Below are 12,324 nucleotides of genomic sequence, written 5' to 3' on the forward strand. Positions count from 1 at the left end.
AGCCCAGGGCGGGAGAGTACCTGGAGGTACAGCAGTGTGGGGGTTCAGCCCAGGGCGGGAGAGTACCTGGAGGTACAGCAGTGTGGGGGTACAGCCCAGGGCGGGAGAGTACCTGGAGGTACAGCAGTGTGGGGGTTCAGCCCAGGGCGGGAGAGTACCTGGAGGTACAGCAGTGTGGGGGTACAGCCCAGGGCGGGAGAGTACCTGGAGGTACAGCAGTGTGGGGGTTCAGCCCAGGGCGGGAGAGTACCTGGAGGTACAGCAGTGTGGGGGTACAGCCCAGGGCGGGAGAGTACCTGGAGGTACAGCAGTGTGGGGGTACAGCCCAGGGCGGGAGAGTACCTGGAGGTACAGCAGTGTGGGGGTACAGCCCAGGGCGGGAGAGTACCTGGAGGTACAGCAGTGTGGGGGTACAGCCCAGGGCGGGAGAGTACCTGGAGGTACAGCAGTGTGGGGGTACAGCCCAGGGCGGGAGAGTACCTGGAGGTACAGCAGTGTGGGGGTACAGCCCAGGGCGGGAGAGTACCTGGAGGTACAGCAGTGTGGGGGTACAGCCCAGGGCGGGAAAGTACCTGGAGGTACAGCAGTGTGGGGGTACAGCCCAGGGCGGGAGAGTACCTGGAGGTACAGCAGTGTGGGGGTTCAGCCCAGGGCGGGAGAGTACCTTCCTGGTCAACACTGGCCTTGAGCCCGCTCCCGCACCTGGCCACCGCTGCCGCCTTCCTCACCAGCTTCCTGTCTTGCCAACTCACCCAAAGTCCTAACTATAGTCTTCGCTATAAAAGATAGTCGCTAGAATCTATAAAACAACTGACCCTCTCGATATTAGACAAAGAATAATCTCGATATAATGCGACAGTGGTTTAGCTAGACCAATAAACTCTGGGAAAGTTGAGGTGTAAAGCATGGGTTGGTAACCGCTACGGCGTTGACCAGGTGACGTTGGTAACCCCTACACTGTCTCACCCCCGTGGCCCGTCATCTACACCATTTACTGAAGTACACCATAATACCAACATGCCTCCAGACTATATGCCTCACATATATTGCCAGAAATAATCACTCACAATCAATCAATCAATATCTCTCTCACACACACTCACTCTCCATCTTCACAATTGAGATAAAAGAAAATACATTAAGATAATAAAGAAAGAGGGGCGGTACAGCTATCTCTTATCAAGATAACTTCACTTGCAACAGTGTCATCGGTGATAGAGATGACTACTGTCAATATACATTTGCTCAATTCTCGATCAAATCCCTTAAATCCTCTATAACAAAAGGGTTGTTTATAAATTTCCCAATATTAATATAAATACATTCTCAGATATCCTGGGGAATCTAATAAAAAAAAATTGAACAAAAATCATATCTTAGGAGGTGACTTCGACATTGACCTTTGTCAACAAAATAGCCCTCAAGTCAACTACCATGAACTCCTGTATGCTAATACCCACAATCATCAAGCCCACCTGAATCACTAACATCCACTACAACCTTGGACTAGACATGGACTAGAAGAGCCATCCCTTGCCTCCGGTATAGTCACTGACAGAACAACCCACCACTATCCTACCTTCCTCATAGCGAACATTGGACGTAACACCTTCGGATACCAAGAAATTAACCTTCAGACTACACAGCAAAGCAGCAATAGTCATAATCTCATAAATGCCCTTCACAATACAACTGGTAATCTAAATTCAATATTACACAGGATATACATTCATTAACCAACACCTTCCTCTCGGAAGCCCCAAGCCTAGAGGAGCGGCGCGATGAGGAGCGGCCCTCAATCAGGTAAGCACTGACAGGTAGGAAATATGGTAATCTCGTTTACCAGATTCTGGTTTGCTGAGGTGAGAGCAAGAGCGACCAACCCGTTCTCACCATGCAAGAAGCTCACAATTTACATGTTTGTGCCGTCCACAACCCCACCCATCTACCAGGACCTGAATACATCACCCACGCCTATATACATATAAATACACATTTCCCAAGGTGGTTTTGCCTGTAAAGGGCATTACACTTGCAGGCTCGCGTTCCCGACGCATAAATATAAATGTATTTAGTGGCGAGGACGGGTTGGCAGTGGGAGACGAGTCACTCCACCCGACCACCCCGACCCTGACACACCCGGGGTCACCTCACGTTGCTAGGTGTGGCTGAGGGCGCAAGGTGAGGGCACCAGGGTGAGGCTGCCGTCTCGGAAGGTGAGACTGAGTGACTGGGAGCATCACGCGCCACAGTTGCTGATGGCATCACGGGCAGAGGACCACCACACGACAGTTGCCGCAGGCGTAATAGGCCCTGATAAGCGGGATGATGATGAAAATGCGCAAATAATTTAGCTAACAGTTAAGGTGTGGCAGGGTGGAGGCGAGGCAGGGTGGAGGCGAGGCAGGGTGGAGGCGAGGCAGGGTGGTGGTGTGGCAGGGTGTGGATACAATGACCTCACACCCAGCCACACTGCATCATTACCGCTCACAGATATCGACACACCATCTCCCGCTCAGATGAAAGAGGCAAGACAGGCATCGTTAGTAATGATACGTTTTGTGAGTGTAGTTGGATTACATGTGGAGGAGGAGCAGCAGCAGCACGCGGAGGGAAAGAGGCCTCGGGAAGGTGAAAGGAAACTTCAGAAGAACAGGAGGAGAGACAAGGCTGAACAATAAAAGAAGAATAAGACCAGGAAGTGAAGGGAAACAGAGTAGACACAAGAGAAAACGAGAAGCTTGAAGAATCAGAGACAGGAAAGGAAGGAAGGAAGGAAGGAAGGAAGGAAGGAAGGAAGGAAGGAAGGAAGGAAGGAAGGAAGGAAGGAAGGAAGGAAGGAAGGAAGGAAGGAAGGAAGGAAGGAAGGAAGGAAGGAAGGAAGGAAGGAAGGAAGGAAGGAAGGAAGGAAGGAAGGAAGGAAGGAAGGAAGGAAGGAAGGAAGGAAGGAAGGAAGGAAGGAAGGAAGGAAGGAAGGAAGGAAGGAAGGAAGGAAGGAAGGAAGGAAGGAAGGAAGGAAGGAAGGAAGGAAGGAAGGAAGGAAGGAAGGAAGGAAGGAAGGAAGGAAGGAAGGAAGGAAGGAAGGAAGGAAGGAAGGAAGGAAGGAAGGAAGGAAGGAACGGAAAGAACGGAACGGAAAGAACGGAACGGAACGAACGGAACGAACGAACGGAACGAACGGAAGGATGGAAGGGAAGGCAGGAGGCTGCCAGTAGCGTGACCAAAACAATTGATCTCCCCGGCAGTGCGCATCAAATGAGATCTCTGGAAGTGAGGGATCGTGAGCCAGCTTCCTATTGGCCAAGTCACGAATATCTTGGCCAATAAATTAAACACGTCTCTCCACCTCCCAGAACACTACACACACACACCAACACTACTCATAACGCCCTACTTGCAACACCTCCCACAACACTACACACACACACCAACACTACTCATAACGCCCTACTTGCAACACCTCCCACAACACTACACACACACACCAACACTACTCATAACGCCCTACTTGCAACACCTCCCACAACACTACACACACCAACACTACTCATAACGCCCTACTTGCAACACCTCCCACAACACTACACACACCAACACTACTCATAATGCCCTACTTGCAACATTATTTCCTCCACATCCCCTCAAAGTCCTCAGTGTCAAGAGATATACCAAGTATACTAAAACATATCACACACACAAAGGTTGAATTTCTGCTATAATTTGGTAGGCTTTTTAGAGATTTTCTTAATTATTGTTCTTTAATACTGAACTGCAATTTGCAGCTGTTTCTTCTTATAATAAAGCTATGTTGAAGGTTGCATGCCATAGGAATACAAATTAATATTTACACATTATAAACAATATTATATATATATATTATATATATATATATATTATATATTATATATATATATATATATATATATATATATATATATATATTATAGACGTCCTTCTAGGTCTAAGGCTTAGGTTCCAGGAGTCTTGGGCCTAGGCCAACGACTAACGTACCTCAAGATGCGACCCATAATAGTTGCCTAAATCTCGGGTATCTATTTACTACTAGGTAATTAGGAGTTGAAATAAGGTTCATTTGGTATGGTAGGTAGTAGTAGTAGGTATATACCATTTAGGTAGGTATACCATGGTATACCTACTATATCATTCGGTATAGTAGGTATTAGTCACAATCTTAGGAGTGTGACAACTTTTGTAATCCTAGGTTTTTTATGATCAGTAGAGTAACCGGACCGGGCAATGTGACGTAGTCATTGCGCGAATTCTCCTTGCCTATAGGCACATCTGGCAGGTTAGCGAGGCTGAGCTACTACCAGAACTACTAACGGTGCCTATACCTTTCGGTATACACATACACAGCCTCGTTCCTGTGCCAGGTAAGTCCACTACGGGCTCACCGTAGCACGGGCTCACGTGCTACTTGGAACTTTTGTTCCGAGTAGCTGAATCTAAAAACAACAACATTCGGTATAGTAGCAATATAGTAGGGCGTGGCGGTGGAGGGGTAGCGGGCGTGAAGCAGCAGGAAGATACCATTTCCTGAGGGTAGGGCGGCCATGTTGTCATAGGGGAGGAAAGCCGTTGTGTTGGACGCCGCCGCCGCCATCACCCTACTGCAACTTGAGAGAAGAGGCTGCTAATGTTGGTGCTGGCCTTAGTAACGCTGCTGGCGCTACAAAGGCGGGAACCGTTGTTGCTTCCCGCGTTACCAGTGCTGCTGTTTGGATAGCCTTTACCCCTCTCTCTTTGTAGTTCACTGAGATGGAGTCCCAATGATTACCAGGATGGTTTACTTACTAACTGTAAATACTTACTAACAGTAACTTACTAACAGTAAAGTTGATACCACGACTGAGATGTGACGTCACAATTAAGATATGTTACATGAGAACAAAAAGCAACAAAGATCAAGTGTTTACGATTTTCAATCAAGGCCACATTTCTCCTTCCACCTTCGGCATCATTTTCCTCCCTCAAAAATAGTTTCCAGATTTCAACCAGACACCTGTGACTTCAATAATTTCCATTGGCGTTATAAAATACATCTCCCCCATAAATACATTACCCATTAACCCTGCTAATCATAGGAGTGTGGCAACTTTTGTAATCCTAGGTATTTGTATGGTCAAGCACAGTAACCGGACCGGGCAATGTGATGTAGTCATAGCGCGAATTCTCCTTGGCTATAGGCACATCTGGCAGGTTAGTGAGGCTGAGCCACTACCAGAAACTGTGATAAACCTTTTAGACATTCGCTAGAACACTACATTGTTCAATGTGAAACCGTAAAAGATTTTAGACCTCCTGGCCTATTGTACCACCAACTGTGTAACATTTCATTGAATCTGGTGTACTGGACGACACCCTAACAATCTATCCTAAATTTGCTTGTCCATGTTAAAGAACGAAGAATAATTTTATATATATATTATTTTTAAGCTGCAACCCTTATGAACCCATCCCTGCCCCTTGCGTGGCAGTGCACAATAGAAAGTTCGATTTACAAATTCGTAGATTGAAACATGTATATTGTCTAATGCAGTTGATTGGAATCATAATTATAATAATAATTATATATTATATATTATATATATATATATATATATATATATATATATATATATATATATATATATATATATATATATATATATATATATATATATATATATATATATGTATATATATATATATATATTATATATATATATGTCGTACCTAGTAGCCAGAACGCACTTCTCAGCCTAGTATGCAAGGCCCGATTTGCCTAATAAGCCAAGTTTTCATCAATTAATTGTTTTTCGACTACCTAACCTACCTAACCTAGCTTTTTCGGCTACCTAACCTAACCTAACCCATAAAGATAGGTTAGGTTAGGTTAGGTAGGGATGGCTAGGTTCGGTCATATATCTACGTTAATTTTAACTCCAATAAAAAAAAATTGACCTCATACATAATGAAATGGGTAGCTTTATCATTTCATAAGAAAAAAAATTGAGAAAATATATTAATTCAGGAAAACTTGGCTTATTAGGCAAATCGGGCCCTGAATTGTAGGCTGAGAAGTGCGTTCTGGCTACTAGGTACGACATATATATATATATATATATATATATATATATATATATATATATATATATATATATATATATATATATATGTCGTACCTAGTAGCCAGAACGCACTTATCAGCCTACTATGCAAGGCCCGATTTGCCTAATAAGCCAAGTTTTCATGAATTAATTGTTTTTTCGACTACCTAACCTACCTAACCTAACCTAACTTTTTAGGCTACCTAACCAAACCTAACCTATAAAGATAGGTTAGGTTAGGTTAGGTTGGGTTGGTTAGGTTCGGTCATATATCTACGTTAATTTTAACTCCAATAAAAAAAAATTGACCTCATACATAATGAAATGGGTAGCTTTATCATTTCATAAGAAAAAAATTAGAAAAAATATATTAATTCAGGAAAACTTGTCTTATTAGGCAAATCGGGCCATGCATAGTAGGCCAAAAAGTGAGTTCTGGCTACTAGGTACGATATATATATATATATATATATTATATTATATATATATATATATTTATTTATTTATTTATTTATTTAGGGGTACCACCACTGGTTTAATTAAAGGGACCCACATCCTCGAAGAAGAAAATAAAGTGTTCAGAGAAGACCTTGTGGATTCTCACTGAATACTTTAATCTTTTCCTCTCCTACCACCCCTATTATTTTTTTTTATTTGATTTTATTGCAATGCTACAGTTTACAGAAAACACACACTTATATAACAATATATATATATAGTGCTTCAGCCTACAATTTAGATCTATTGTCTTGTGATAGGGGGCCTCGTAGCCTGGTGGATAGCGCGCAGGACTCGTAATTCTGTGGCGCGGGTTCGATTCCCGCACGAGGCAGAAACAAATGGGCAAAGTTTCTTTCACCCTGAATGCCCCTGTTACCTAGCAGTAAATAGGTACCTGGAAGTTAAGTCAGCTGTCACGGGCTGCTTCCTGGGGGTGGAGGCCTGGTCGAGGACCGGGCCGCGGGGACACTAAAGCCCCGAAATCATCTCAAGATAACCTCCCTTTCCCTAACCTCAAGATTGTGTATGATCCTCTGTCCTGTGTGACAGTGAATACCAGCATTATCCTCAACTAACAAGACCTAATTGAATCACTCAGATTACGCAAAACTCTAATGAACGTTTGTCAATAAAGATAATAATAACTACCCCCCCCCCTCTCCCTCCCACAGGATGGGTATAGCCTTCACTACCGCCCACAAGATGAATATTGGAGGTGCATAATAAATGAGGGAAACAAGTGCGAACGAGAGACTACTGTGGGTGTAGTGATGTGCAGGAGGCGCCCTCCTCCAGGACTGTGGTGGTGTCATCAAGGAGGAAATGGCCACACATCCGGGGGTGAAGAGGTGGTGTTCCGGCCTCGGCACCGGACGGCGGCCACTGATCCAAGCTGTCTACACCGAGCTGCTCCTCACGCCTACTGCCTGGCCGGTCGCCCTTCATAATTAAAAGTTCCAAGTAGCACGGGCTATGGTGCGCCCGTGATGGACTTATCTGGCACAGGAGCGGGACTGAAACTTGGTTCCTGCTCCAGATAGCCCCACGTCAAATACAATGGGGCACACCACCGCCCCACGGGAAAGGTATGGGGCATACCACCGCCCCACGGGTAGGGTATGGGGCACACCACCGCTCCACGGGAAGGGTATGGGGCACACCACCGCCCGTTGACTGGTAACGGTCCCAGCCTTGCCACAAGCTTCCACTCTTGCTCAAGAAATAAGAATATTAACATAGTTTAATGTGTCACCGCACTAATATAATTAGGAGTAGAGTATGGTACACCCGCTTGAGGCTATACTTATACTAACGTCCTTCAAACTACGAGACCCTCCACCTTGAAAACGGTAACCGATTTAAATTTTGCCCCGAGGGACGAGTTTATTGGGCAGCGCCACTGTTATAGATTCAGCTACTGGGAACAAAAAGTTGCAAGTAGCACGGGCTATGGTGAGCCCGTAGTGGACTTACCTGGCACAGGAGCGGGGTTATAACTCACAGCGCCACTCATCCGGTGAGTGGACATACCGCCATAGCACAGTGACCGATCTTGTCCATCTGTCCCACTTCTATGCATCAATTTTGTTGCGTCATAAAAATGTCCCAACTTACCCGTACGTAACCTGACCGAGGACCCACGAATATAACACATTATAGCCCGTCAATTTAGGGAGCCGTTATGATTTATAGTACATCATATTTTGACGTTAGAGATTTATACGTCAAAATACAATGTATTATTCGGTTGGAGAGGTTGTTCATAGCGGCTCGCAAAATCGACGTACTGTCCCGTTTTCTATTCGTGGGTGTTCGGTAAGGTTAGGTTCGGGCATTCATGTACATTATTTAGGTCCCAACTGGAGAGGACCAGCTGGTGTTGGTGCATCAGTGACTAGAGGCTCAGTACACTGTACTACCATCAAGTCCACCCTGAGAGAGAAGTAGTACTCCCAGAACCTCATCCAGGTAGTGATCACATTGCCTCCCTCGTCGGTAATTCCGCTTCAGTGTGAAATAACTCAGCCGATGGGTCATAACTATCTCTGTCTCTCAGACAAGATTTTAACTCACCAGTCATATATTTACTGTTCGTTATTAGAAATTAAAGTGTCTCATCCTGTTATTATGATGCGAACACACAACTCATTTCTCAAGATAATTCGCGATGATTGTTTCACTTGTCTAACATGATGATGATGATGATAACGGTTTAGAGATGCTTGGTAAGCGCCTGGCATCGCGGCCAAGTTGCAGCTCACATCCGTCAAGTCATCACACTACACAAGTAACAAAAGCCAGGAAATTGTTGTGGGCCAGCGGCGCAGGTCCGGGCCTCTACTCCTGGCCCCAACCCACCGAACACAGCTGGAGGAGACACCATGTTGTTACTTGGTGTATCATTAGTCTCTGCATTAACAATATGCCCAAAGAACGCATGAGTATTGATGTTAGTGTTCAGGCCTTTTATCATACAGCGGCAATCTCCCCTTCCTCACGTGAATGAGATTGATTGATAAAGATTAAGCCACCCAAGAGGTGCCTCCAAGCCATTACGACTATATAGCAGAAAGGGAGGGGGGGGGGGGGGGGAAGAAAAGGGGGCGAGGAGAAATTTTTATGAGGATAAACTGGCTATTTATTGTCCTAGGCGCAAATTGAGACCAGCTGATCATAACGCTTCCCCCCCCCCCCTCCTCCTCCTCTTCACAGATACGAACACCGCAAAAACGATCATCGCTCCCCCCCCCCCCCCCCCACACACATACACACGAAGGCCGCTCACACCTACGAAAGGTCCTATACACTAATCATCTCCAAACCGCGATGGGTTCAAGTACGTTTATCGAGACCACAAAATACATCTCAAAAGGATAGCTTAGCTTAGGCTATTTCTACCCTCCACTGCGATGGGTAACTCTAGAAGCTCTGGGGAGCATAACTCTAACTCTCACAATAACATTACCGCATACTTTTGATGTCTGGGTTAAATCTTTGTGCACTTTCAATGGCACGTGTGTTTTGTTCGGAATGTAAATATTTGCCGTAGTCACGAATGTTATCCCCGACGACATAACACAGAATGTACTCGTGACAAAGAATATAAACACAGAAAAACGAGAGAACAAAATCTATGATCAATTATAAATTTGTTCAGGAGAATACCGGACAGGTCCTCTAGCCTCCAATATACCAGTCACCATCCAATACCACTCAGGCTAGGTGGTGGTGCTGATCACAACTGTATATTATAAATAATAATATATATTACACACACACACACACACCTTAGTGTGGCGATCCAGAGAGGAAATGCTCACTACATACATGGTTCTTGCCCGCCATCTGAGGAGCTGGAGGAACTCTGCAACCTGTGACAAGTAGCCTTGTACCCTGCATGTAACCAATGTTGTAACCCTTTTTGTGTAATTACATTTTGAAATAAAGTGAGTTATATATGTACACACACACAAAAAAAAGAATAGAGGTGGTAGGAGAAGAATGTATGTGTTCAGTGAGGATCCACAAGGTCTTCTCTGAGTACTCTTTATTTTCTTCTCCGAGGCTATGGGTTCCTACACTTGCACAATATATATTATATATATAATATATTATATATATAATATATTATATATATTATATATATATGATCCACCAGTACCACCACTGGACCAGTACTGACCCCAACAGTACCACCACTGGACCAGTACTGACCCCAACAGTACCACCACTGGACCAGTACTGACCCCAACAGTACCACCACTGGACCAGTACTGACCCCAACAGTACCACCACTGGACCAGTACTGACCCCAACAGTACCACCACTGGACCAGTACTGACCCCAACAGTACCACCACTGGACCAGTACTGACCCCAACAGTACCACCACTGGACCAGTACTGACCCCAACAGTACCACCACTGGATCAGTACTGACCCCAGGACCAGTACTGACCAACAGTAGTGACCCCACCAGTACTGACCCCTGGCCAACCATCCCTATACATTTAAACCTTTTGGAAATACAGCATTGAAATTCCCAAATTCAAATGACTTCAAGAACGTTTAAAGCAAAAGTTGATTGTCAGTATAAAGTAAACACTTACCTAGTACCGGACCCGTATTAACCAAGGTAATTAATCCTCAAACTACTAAGAAATCCACGTTTATAAAAAAAAAAATGGAGTCACAAGCACATGGGACGAACGTCCTCCCCTCGCACTCTCCACAGGTACACTGAGCTCCTTCTTCCATCACTTGATCAGGTACAACACCTTTTGACTTGTTCATCAATTTATCATCATCGTATTCATCCTCTTCCTGCGTTATACATGTATATTCTAGTACACTGAATATGAGTTTAGCAAAGTGTGTATATTGGTAACATGCTCGTTAGTGAGAAGTTAAAGTGTTTGGTAGGAGAATATTTGGATTAGAGTATAAGAGTAGTTGTCAACTGCGGTGGTTCTCGTCCCCAGCCGCGTTGCCCCCTGGCGGGTGTGGAGTAGGGGGTTCTCGTCCCCAGCTGGTGTGGCCAGGCCGTCGTTGCTGCCTTGGGTCAAGTTACGCGGGGCGCTGGCAAGGTCGCCCTCACTAAACAACAACTACATCTATCGCATCATCAACACACATTTCTCATACACTCTTTAATAATATATGCGTCATTGATTTTTTTTCTGATTCATATATATATTTCAGCAGGTAGACTTATATTGGCAAAACATGTATCAATAAGTAATCCATCATTCACTTACGCCACCACTAGTTCTTCCTCTACTGTTTATATTAAAGTAACATAATGTATAACAAGCACATAGTAAAACTATTCTATGCAGGCGACTTACATGTGTAACATTTCAACTTAGATTCAACAGAGCTGAAGAAGTTGTTAAACACATGGGGCATAATCTTACTCAAGCGACCATACAAGTCATAAATACTCATACTCCGCCCAAGTAAAACAGAAACAAGTAACACTTACTAGGCCAGCCAGAGGCTTAGGGCCCGAGCAGGAATATCCCTGCTAAAAAAGAAAAGGTCATAAATGAAATACCAGAACAGTAAAGTGAAAGTCTGAACAAAGGAGAGGTGTGTGTATGTATATTGATACGGTTATCTCCTGCATAACAGCAGATTCTGCCTGTTCCCTGTCGATATATGTATACGTATATATATATGTACATGTATGTATAAGAGTGTGTACATGTATATATAACATAAATAATTGTGTAACTAGCGTCAAAAGATTGTTATTTGCTTAGCTAAACGAACTAGAGGGTTCAGTTCCTGAACCGATTATGTGCCTCTGTAATCCTTTACACCATCGCCCACGGGATGGATATGGGGTGCATAATAAAGAAAAATTCAATTCATTCCTTTCGACCGCAATATCCGTATGCTTCAACATCATCAAGAAACAATAACAATACGTGCCAAAACGTATTGTCTAACCACACCTTCCACGAGAGCCGCGCACCAACAGTGTCGCCGGTTGTCCAGACGCCACCACCAAACAACCATGATGGTCGTTATACTGCCGGTTAGCTAAAGACCCGAATTCGCGCCAGTATGACGTCACAGCCCGTATAAAAGGACTTGCCTACGCCGCTGGACTACGCTCAGTGGCGTAGGCAAGGTAACCGGCGTAGGTTACAGCCGTGCGCCTGCGCCGGGTAAATCTACTACGGGCTCACCATAGCCAGTGCTACTTGC

General features: G+C 44.6%; 1 long non-coding RNA gene across 1 annotated transcript in view; it reads right to left on the bottom strand.

Moving 5' to 3' along the window:
* The window catches only part of LOC138370608 (uncharacterized), a 77,983-nt gene extending 66,957 nt beyond the window's left edge, over positions 1-11,026 (bottom strand). The window contains exon 1 of the long non-coding RNA XR_011230170.1: positions 10,719-11,026. This is a non-coding gene — a long non-coding RNA (uncharacterized lncRNA). The remainder of the gene's footprint in view (positions 1-10,718) is intronic.
* Positions 11,027-12,324: the final 1,298 nt, after the last annotated feature.

The sequence above is a fragment of the Procambarus clarkii genome, chromosome 32 (genome assembly GCF_040958095.1).
Source record: "Procambarus clarkii isolate CNS0578487 chromosome 32, FALCON_Pclarkii_2.0, whole genome shotgun sequence".
NCBI lineage: Eukaryota > Metazoa > Arthropoda > Malacostraca > Decapoda > Cambaridae > Procambarus > Procambarus clarkii.